General features: G+C 26.2%; 1 long non-coding RNA gene across 1 annotated transcript in view; it reads right to left on the bottom strand.

The window, feature by feature from the left end:
* Positions 1-6,664, bottom strand: part of LOC117179987 — a 16,986-nt gene extending 10,322 nt beyond the window's left edge. The window contains exon 1 of the long non-coding RNA XR_004467978.1: positions 6,462-6,664. This is a non-coding gene — a long non-coding RNA (uncharacterized LOC117179987). The remainder of the gene's footprint in view (positions 1-6,461) is intronic.
* Between the last annotated feature and the right edge of the window lie 4,211 nt (positions 6,665-10,875).

The raw sequence follows: 10,875 nt of genomic DNA, 5'->3' as shown, positions 1-10,875 counted from the left end.
GGGTTTTTGACCCTTTTAGGTTAGATTATCTCGAAAACTGAGGGTGATGGAATTTTTCTGAGGTCAAATTCGGATTCAGCGCAGCAAAAACCTTCGGGTATAAGTAGGTCTGGTCTCTGGTTCTGAGAATTGTTGGCCTGTGTTATCTACATTAATGGTAATACAACAGGAAATATTGTTATGTGTACAAAAATGTAATACATGCACAATATACATTTTCTAACAATTCAGAAATTAAAAACAACAAACAGTCAATAAAAAAGACAAAACTCGAAAAAGATCTCTAAATAATATCTAATTTTGAATTCTTTTGTTTGGTAAAATTTGTTTACTAAGAAGATACAACTTTGACTAGTGTACCTGCTCAGATTCAAAAGTTTTTTTTATTTCACTCTAGTTTAGATAATACTTAATTTTAACAAATAAAAATCTTATTAAAACTAACTCTGAATTTTTGAATTATTTTTCATTTTTGAATAAAAACTATTTTCCAATATGGACTCCGTTTTCTCTTTTGTTTATTAAGAATTTATTATCTGGGGCAATCTGAAGGTCAAAGTGCTAAATTTTACTTCATCTCAAGTTTGTGAATAGGGAATTATAAAATACAATGTACTTTTTAATATAACAAATTGTAACTGAAAATATTAGGTAATTCATCCAGTACTTTCTGAAATATCAGAAGTATAAGCACAGTATTCTATATACTGTTTCGACATTCGCAAGTGTAAGCAATATTAAATTTGTATCCATTAATGTCGTAATTACAACTATTTAAAGTAAATATAAAATTATTAAATAATAAAATTATATATTTTAACTTTAAACACATAATTAATTTATATAATTAATAATTAATTATAATTTATGTTTAAAATAATAAAAAATAATATTGTTTAAGCTTACAGCTATATGCAATAAAATTCAAATGGGTCGTGCCACACCCTTCTCTTTTCCTGCTTCCCCTTCTCCTTGGTAGATCCGTACGATTAGATTCAGCCGTGTTATAATCAAACATAAACGTACGAACTGTCCAGATGCTTATACTCGGCCATTAAAGTAAGAAAAAAGTACCAGGAATAATGATGGTATGAATAATCACACTTTAGATTGCGACTCTTCATGAGGCTATAAAAACAACTAATGAGTTTTCGAAATAGATAATTAAAAAATGCCTATACGTCATTGCATTTAACAAAGAAGTTGAAAATATATATAAAGTTAAAAAAAATTTACTTAAAAATGCCGTATTTTTGTTTAATAAAGGCAAAGAAATTGAAATTCATTTAATTAAGCTTTGTCCGGATTTAAGAAAAATTGATCTAAATATAAGTAAAGTTTCTTTAAGGCTTTTATTACGGTTTTTATGTAAGGCTCAAACACTGTAATATTCAGGTAATACGGTTTTAAACTTAAACTAATTTTGCTTAAATTTAAACAAAATTTAACTTGAATCCATATAAATTTTTTCTTAATTTAAATTTATTTCTGAATTTAAAGCCATTCCTGAATTGAAGATTTAACAATATTTAACATTCTTTTTTTTACAATGAAGTTTTAATTTTATTCAAATTTCGGAAATAGTCTTCTTTTCGCAAATCTTTAATAAAATAGAAATTCTGCGAAAATTCTTTTGTCTATTTTTTTTTGTACAAATTCCGAATCTTCTTCATTTATGATTATCTACTATATGACAAAAAGTCAGGAAAAGATCAAAATAAGAAAATAAATTGTGATAATTATTGGAAAAGTGCATTTTAAATTTTCTTCTTATTTTTAATTTTTCTAAAAACCAAGAAGTTACTAAAATAGATTTGTTCTAATATCTGTATAAATAACAAATAAACAGAAAGGTGATTTTTTTTAATGTCTTTCTTTTACTCTGAATATACTTAATTTTAAGCTTCAGAAGCAATATTTTCCACTTTTAAATCGATTTTCCAATTATTTGTAATATTTGTAATTATTTATAATTAATTTAAGAAATATAGAGTTTTGCGAAAAATCAGTAAAACATGATTGTACCCGATAGATGAATAAATTTGTACTTTTAGAACACCCGATACGTTGAATATTGTGTAGGTGCAGTTTGCATTCAATAGGTGGCTGATGCCGTAATCGATCCACTTGTAGGTCCTAGGTGCGCATCTCTGTTTTCTCACAAATGCATAAAATTGAGCAAGTTCGTATATAAGTGAAATTCGAATCATACATCCCATGTAGTCCGATGCTTCTCGGGTAAAGATTTATTTCACGAAAAAAATATTTGCCCATGGAGAAAAATCGAAAAATCGAGCACATTGCACTTGCAACCATTACATTATAGTGGATTCGAATCTGCGAAACAAGTATCCAAACAACTGTAGAAGCGACTATGACTATATTTTTGCACTTCCAGATTTTCGTTTTTTTCTGCTATTTCAAATAATGCACAAATTTATATTTTCATTTAAAGGGAAATTATTCAAAACTATATTTAATTGATAATCTTTGCATTTTATACTATTTGTGCTACATTATTTCGAGAAAAAAATCTGAACTAGCATTGTTTAAAAATACAGTAAAAGAAGAAGTTTTAAACTGAAGACAGTCACAAAATAAAATAAATGCTTCAATGTAACTTTACAATTATAAAATTCTTAATTTCTAAATTGAACAATATTACTTAAATATTTAAAAAATGAAACCTTTCAAGAAAAACAATTAACAATTATTTACCTAAATTTTTGTTTTCAATTAATAAATGTTTATTTTTATTACATTTTATTGAAAAAAATTAATTCAATAATTATAAATTTCTGTCAAAATTTCTTATACAAAAAAAAATTAATTGAAACAATATTTACTTTAAATTATTTGCATTGTATAATAGTATTGACACTATTGATGATGTTACATTATTTAACAATAAATCTGAACTATCATTAATTAAAAATATACTAAAATAAAATAAAAGTTTTCATTACTGTTTCTGAAACGTCAAATTTTCATGAAAAACTAAAAAATATGAAGACCATCAATATTACAAATTTCAGTTTCAAACATTCAAATATTTTTTAGATTCAAATTTAAAGACGTCCCTATTGACAGAATCGTAACACAATGTCTTGGAAATTGAGTGCGTGTAAACAAATTACAATGCAAATATTTAAAAATTCTTTATTTACCTACCTCAAACCAGCGCCTTTAAAACAGAATAATTTTAAACTGAAAAATTGAAAAAATATTAAATAGAGACTTTAAGGTGAAAAAATGTATAAATTACGTATTTATAACTACTGTACAATTTTTAAATTTAAAAGTTGTGAATTTAACAATGTTACTCACATGTTTAAAATTTAAAAGTTTTAACCTTATTTCAGGAGTAAAAAATGTTTACTTGATTAAGTTGAAATGTAAAACATTCTAAACATACGTAACAAGTATAAAATACAATACTCTTGACATTTCGAAATCCAACAATTCAAAATTGAACAATTTCAATGCAGAAAGCCAATTTTTGGAAATCGAACCTCGACTATGAAATACTGAAAAAAATCTTTGTCAAGCCGCAAGTATGACTATCCAATGTGCAAGTTTCGGTATATTTTTTTATCTTCCTAAATATTTCAGTAGTAATTGTTAATTAAAAATTTAATAGAAATAATTTATTTCGCCAGAGGTTTAAAAATTGGCCAGACATTCTTTATTAGATTTTTTCTTCTTTTACTTAATTTATTTACATTTGTATTTTCCACTCCTTTATTGAATGAAAAGAAAAAATGTTGTTCAGATTGTACAAAATAATGACTCCATTTTCACGTCAAATAAAGGTAAATTTATGAAAGAAATTTCTTTATTTTTTGATAAATTTTTCATTGGTCGAATCAAAAGGAGTATCTTTTTGCGAATTTAGGAAAAAAATTTAAACCAAATGTTAGGTATTATATAATTACTAATTGAATAACTAATTGAAGAGTTTCAAATTTAGGCTTTCAGCATCGTACAGTATTTGATTTTGTTCAAAGTTGATGGAAAACAAACTTCAAATTGAAAAATAAATAAAACAATGTCAAAGTCTTCAAAATAAATACCTAATTTTATTTTAAGTGATGGAAATAATTGCATGAGTGATATAAAGAGGTTAATTATTTCTTAAGTGAAAATTACTCACAAAATTAAATGTTGTATTTAAAATAATAAAAAATAATAATAAAATAAGTATAAAACCAATATTACACCTATGAGATCAATAATGTTAATATAACAAAATATGTATTTCTAAATTGTTCTTAAACACTTTCAGCGACAACGATTATAGAGAATATTATTAACTTTAAATATTCAGTTCAGTAAAAATTACCTGAATCTTTCAGATTTTTTTCTGACATTCCCTAATTTTCTCTGACCATTTTTAAATGTTCTGTATGACCCGAAAATTTCCTAACCTGAAGTGAAAATTTGTCTGAAATCTGCGTTTTTCTAAATTCCGATAAATGTATTTTTAAATTTAATTTAATATTTTAATAGGTTTATTTATCTGTCTGATTAAGTATTTTGTTTTTGTTCTTAATTTTCCTTTGAAGGTTCAGAAAGATTTGAGAAGACTTTCGGGTTGATTGTTTTTTGTTTTTATATAAGTATACAAGTGTTTTCCGTTCCGCGTTCGTCATTGATGCAGTGATAAATACTATGATCATAAATGTAATGTTAATTCTTAACGTCGACTTGTAAGATATGGTTTTATGAACATAAAAAGAGGCTGATTTTATAACAATTTAACGAAGATGCACCTTGTAGAACCTTCAACAATAAATTTACTTTTTCTCTTACGAGGTAACTGTGAAATTTCTTTCGAAAATCAAATTAACAAAGATTTATCTTTAAACACAGTGTGTATTCTCTCCAATCATAAAATAAATATGGATTTTTTTCATACGCTTTGTAAAAACTTGTAATCGCAGAATATTATGTAGAAAATAAAATAATTAATTAATATCTAAATATTTTAGTTGCTCATAAATCCTTAAAAATTAATAGGACCAACGTATAATATTAAAATTAAAAGTGGCGTTGAGAATGGATTTCAGAAGGGTCAAGTGTCGATTATTCATTAAGCCGACGTGAGGACTCAAGTTTGCATATTCATGATTTCCATAATAAGAAAACGTCACGCGATTTTCCGTGTGAAAGAAAATGCCACGATATATTTGCGCCTGTCCCCGAAATCGACAATATCAGTCGAGTACGAAGTTCATACATCTTTCTAATAATTATTATAATTATTTTTCTTTTCACAAAAAACAATTGTTGTTTAAGAAAGATGTTCCTGTTTTAAGAAAAACATTGACTTAAATCTAGATTTGGGCAAAAAAATAGGCTTAATAGCAGGTGGCACAAAACTAGGACTTTTATAATAATTATCTTTTGATTAACTGTTTATGTTCAGTAAGAGGAATTTTATTTACTCATTAGCCAACAAAGCCTTTTAGATAATTTGCATTACAACTATTATCATTTCTTCACATTTCTACTGAATCTGATTGAATTTTAAGGTGAAGATTTTATCAAGGTGAAGTAACTTCCAGAAACGATTCGAGGCTATACAAACCTTGCAGTCACTTTCTATGATGCAACAGGGTTCATCGACATAATATATACATGGAATACTATTCATTAGACATTGGTCCCAGAAGATTTAAATTCTTCAAGAAAATGTGAATGCTTTTCAACAATATTTATTTGGGTCGACATTTTTTAAATGTTATTTTATCCTTCAGAAATGTGCAATTAAATAGATTTTTAAATAGGTTTTTTAAAGGACCGTTAAGAAAATTAATTTTCAAACAGAACATTAATTTTCAAAAAAGTATTTACATCTTTAATCAATAAACATTAATGTTTAACATATTATATTCACTTTTTAAAAAGTAGTTGGATTTTTGACTAAAAGTTTTTCATTTTCAACCAAAAATGAAATATCTAAATTTTTAGTTAAAATAATAAATTTTCAACAAAAAAAAACGAATGTTCAACAACATAGTTTAACTATAAAACAAAGAAAGTAATTGTCAATAGAGTAGTTCAACTTTTAACCAAATAGTTGAATTTTCAACTGAAAACGATCATTTTTCAGCCAAAAATGGATTCATTGAATTTTCAGTAAAGAAAATTTATTTTTGAACTGAAAAAACGCATTTTCATCAAAATAGTAGCATTTTCAAGCAAACGAGAAGAATTTTTAACCAAAAATATAAGACTAGATATTTCAATTAAACAAAATTAGCTTTCTACTAAAAGTAGTTGGATTTGTTAGATTCTATTCATTCAGTTTGCATTTAAGCGAAAAAACGAGAAAAAGGGGGATTTTCTTAAAAGCAAGAGATAAAAAGAGGATTTATTTAAAAAAGGAGGGAAAAGGTGAAAAATTTGAAGCCTACCAATATTCAGTTTTTCAAGCACTTGAACAAATTGTTACTCACAATGGTATTTTCCGTGTGTGACGTCACATTCACTCAATAAATTCCTCGCTTCAGATTTAGTGAAAAAGAAGTGTAGGAATTGTTTTTTCAATATTTAAATAAAATTTTCCTTGCTTCTGTTTCTCAACAACATAATATTAATTCTTGAAATAGACTCTAAACTAAGCCTCGCATAATTTTTTTACTATTTTAATGTTTTTAGTTTTCACAGTAGAAAGTTGTAAAAAGTTTATCGCAAATAACTCATACACTTTTAAACTAGATACCAACTTATTGAGCCCATGTATATTGTATTTACTTGCACATATATTGATTCAAAATATGTGTCACTCAAAGGTACTTGCGGTCAAATTTTAAAAACAACCTCGTTTGACGAGTATTTATAAATATTTGCAGTAAACAGGATTTGTCATGACATTGATTTCGCTGTAGCGTAACAACTATGTTCATAAAAAGACACAGTAAAAGAAAAATACTCAAAAATTTTAAACGCTTATATTCAGTGAAAATTTGATTTTTGCGTTTTCTCAAATTCCGATAAATAACAAGTGGGACTTTTTATGTTATATTTTATTTTTGTTATCATTGGTTAAAAAACAAGGAATTTTGAGGTTTAGTTTAGTTTAGCAACATTTTTCTTAAATCGAAAATCAATTTTGAAATTCAGTTGGTGAGATTTTAAACTTAAACCAATTTTGCCTAAATCTAGACAAATTTGGCTGAATTTAAACCAAACTATTTATAGGATGTGATACTGTTAAATTGTTGTTTTCACTATGAATATTACATATTTACCTAACCTTTTTGGAAAAAAAATCTCATTTTAAATGTGATGCAGATAATTAAGGATAATAATAAGGCTTGTCAAGCGACATTATAATGATGACGCCGAGCTAAGGATAATGTTATGAGCCAAATAGCTCATTCATACACGGTTGAAAAGACCTTATAACAAGCTGGGATACAGTTCTATTCAGACATGCAAATGCATTTCCTATTTGGGTCAAACATGAGTTTCTCTCTTCAATGATGACTGTTTAGGAAATGAAAATGGAATGAATCTATGCTAATAAGATTGACAATTAGAATATTGCTCTTATCATCTGTCCACTACATTTTTTTAATCAGTCTCATATTATTTAGTCTCTTAATCTATGTAAATCTTTTTGACCTACCTAAAAAGGCGATGTTAACACATATTTGGAAAACATAGGACACGTTGCGAAACTCCGTGAACATGACTTTAGAGACTGTGTTCGGTGTTTTATCTATTTAAAAAGACTACAAATTACTCCACCATCAATTATGTAAATCAAAATTTCCAATTAACTAAGTTTATTGAATGATAAAATTTATTTCTAAATGTTTCTAAACATTAGTGATGAAAGAGAAAATTTTAATTGTATATTATTTTCTAATATTAGGAAATAATTCATTTCTTGAAATTTTGCTATACAAAACTATAATTTGTAAACATTTCACACTCTAGAAGAGATGAGAAAAATTAAATTATGCACAAAAATTTAGAATATCTTAATGTACAAGGTACATATACTATCGGTACCAGTAAAAAAATGTTGGTACCGATAACAAAATATTATCGGTACGAAGAAAAAGAAGTCTGGGAACATTTTAAATTATTTACGTTTTATTTTAAGTTTTGAAGAATTAAGAATATGCCGAAAATAATCTGGAAGATTTAAAGACTTTTTTGCAATTTTCTAGGATTTACATTTTTTTGGAAAACGGAATGGGGTTGTTCTATAATTTCAAATATTTTGTTCACAGTTAAATTAAAAGAACACTAAACAATGAACGTTATTTCAGGAGAAAAGTTTTTTTCAAATAAGTTTGAGTATTTTTGTAATGTCTGAAAAGTCAATTTTTTGAATTTTTGCGGGCAATTCTGATTGGGTGGACGGATCGCCGGAATTAATTCAGTCTGATTAGCGTGGTTGTCCAATTTATGGGGGAATCAATAGGGGCACTATCTATTGCAAGATTGCAATAGATCGTAATTTGAATTTTTTCCAGCTGTCTACTAGATACTTCATTAGTCAATTGAGCAACTGCAGTGATTTTTTAAGCGGTTTGCAGGATGCGACGTTGCAAGGTCACATAATTTTCGGATAGGGATTTCGATGCTTTTTCCTCAATATTTTTTTTCTAACAAATAAATTATATTCAACAAAATGTTGAATACCTCAGAATTTCTCTTCAGAATTTTATGCAGTATTTAAGAAATATATTACCTGAAATGCATGTAACGACACCATTGTTTTGTAAGATATTTATAAGTTTGGAACCAATTTGAAAATGATTTAATACTTGTAAATATTTATACATCTCTTTAATGTAAATTTTGAAAGATTTCATAAAAATGAAGCTTTTGAGAATTCTGAAAGGTTTCAAGAGAATGAAACTGTTTCATAATTTTCATAAGAAAATTTTTAATGTTTTTAATTTTTAAAAAATAATGTTAAGTGAATATTTAAAATGATTCCATAACATTTCAAACATTTTTAAAGAAAAATCTGAAAGATTTTAATTAAGGCAATTTTTTTTATTTTACAGAATTTTAAAGCAAATTTAGGAAAAATTCTGATAATTTTTCATGATACTTCTAAGCTTTAGAAGTTTTGAAAAATTTAAAATAATGCAATAGGCACTTTAAAAAAAATCGCAAAAAGTTGAGATTTTTCAAACGCTTTTAAATAAGCATTTTTTTCAAATCCAATTTATGTTCACACGAAACGCAATGTCAAGTTAAAAATTCGGAAAATGAAATGAGAAACACTAATATAAGAAACGTTTGTCTTCTTCCTGAATTTTTATGATTATAAAAAATGTAAAAAAATGGTTACAAGAAAATCTTTTTACATTCTCATCAGAGAAGGTATTAGATTTGTGTAAAATTCCCCCCCCCCCCCCCAGTTTATATATATATATATATCTGTCTGTCTGTGAATACGATAACTTTTGAAAAAATAATCTATTGGATTGGCCTTTGGTACACTTGTTATGTGTCCTAAACAAAAGTTCGTTAGCCAGCCATTTTGGATAAAAATTTAAAAAGTGGTCACATTTTGAATATTTTTTTCAAAATTTAAAAATTCTCTGTACGGTTATTCATAACATTCAAAAGTCAAACAATTTATCCTAATGACATTTTTCATAAAATCAAAAATAACCAGAGTTTTAGCATTTACAAAATTCCAAAAAACACACGAAAATGAAAAGTTTAAGGCAAATAACGCACGATATAAAAAAAGTGAAGAGAAGAAAAGTGTTGCTTTTTGAATGCTCTACAAGATTATCATAACAGCTTTTTGAATTTTCTTGAAAAATCAAAAATTCAAATTTTGACAGCATACAAAATAATGAAAAATCCAAAAATTATATTTTTTAGCCAAACTACGCAAAATACGATAAAAGATGAGTATACAAAAATTGTGCATTAAAAAAAAGATCTAAAAATTTGTTACCAACCACTTTTTTATAGGATGCGTAGTTTTGGCTTTAATCGAAAAAAACATCATTAACAGTAAAAAAAAATTTGCCCGCTACGTGATGACATTCTTATCACAAATTTTGTCTTTTAATTTTTGTCAAAAGGTCCACGTTTTGAGACCCCCTAAATTCGAAAAACATATTTTTACAAATTTGTTTGTCTGTATATCTGTGAGCCTATTTTGAAAATTTTTTAGTCCACATTTGTTCATGATTCAAAATTTTTCTGTACACTTGTTCATAGTACTTTAAAAGAAAAATTTTAATTTTCGATAGGCCTACAAGATTATCATAACAACTTTTTGAATTTTTTCGAAAAATTGAAAAAATCAAATTTTGACAACACAAAAAATAATCAAAAATTTCATTTTGCGGTAAAACTATGCTAGACAGGGGAAAAAAATGAGAAGACAAACGTTGTGCGCCCAAAAAATATCTACAAATTTGTTATTAATCACTTTTTTATAGGACACGTAGTTTTTGTTTTATTTATAAAAATACATTAAAAATACACAAATTAAATAAAAAGTAAATAGATAACATTTTTTCACCGAAAGTAGTGCAAAAAATGATTATTGGTGGTTTCTTTTACATTCTCATCAGAGAAGGTATTAGATTTGTGTAAAATTTGACCCCCCCCCCTCCCCCCAGTTTTTGTCATTTATGCACGTTTTGACACCCCCTGAATTTTAAGATAATATTTCAAAATATTTGTAAACATTTCAAAATATTTCAAACATTTTTAAAGAAGAACCTGGAAGATTTCAAGGCAATTTTTTCAGAATTCAAAAAGAATTATAGGAGAAATTCGGATAGTTTTTAAAGATATTTACAAGGTTTAAAAAATTTAAAAGCGATTTATAAAGAATTTATTGACAGATTTCGAAGAATTTCAAAAAATGTG

This window comes from Belonocnema kinseyi, chromosome 9, assembly GCF_010883055.1.
Source record: "Belonocnema kinseyi isolate 2016_QV_RU_SX_M_011 chromosome 9, B_treatae_v1, whole genome shotgun sequence".
NCBI lineage: Eukaryota > Metazoa > Arthropoda > Insecta > Hymenoptera > Cynipidae > Belonocnema > Belonocnema kinseyi.
This window is presented reverse-complemented; position numbering and strand designations above follow the sequence as displayed.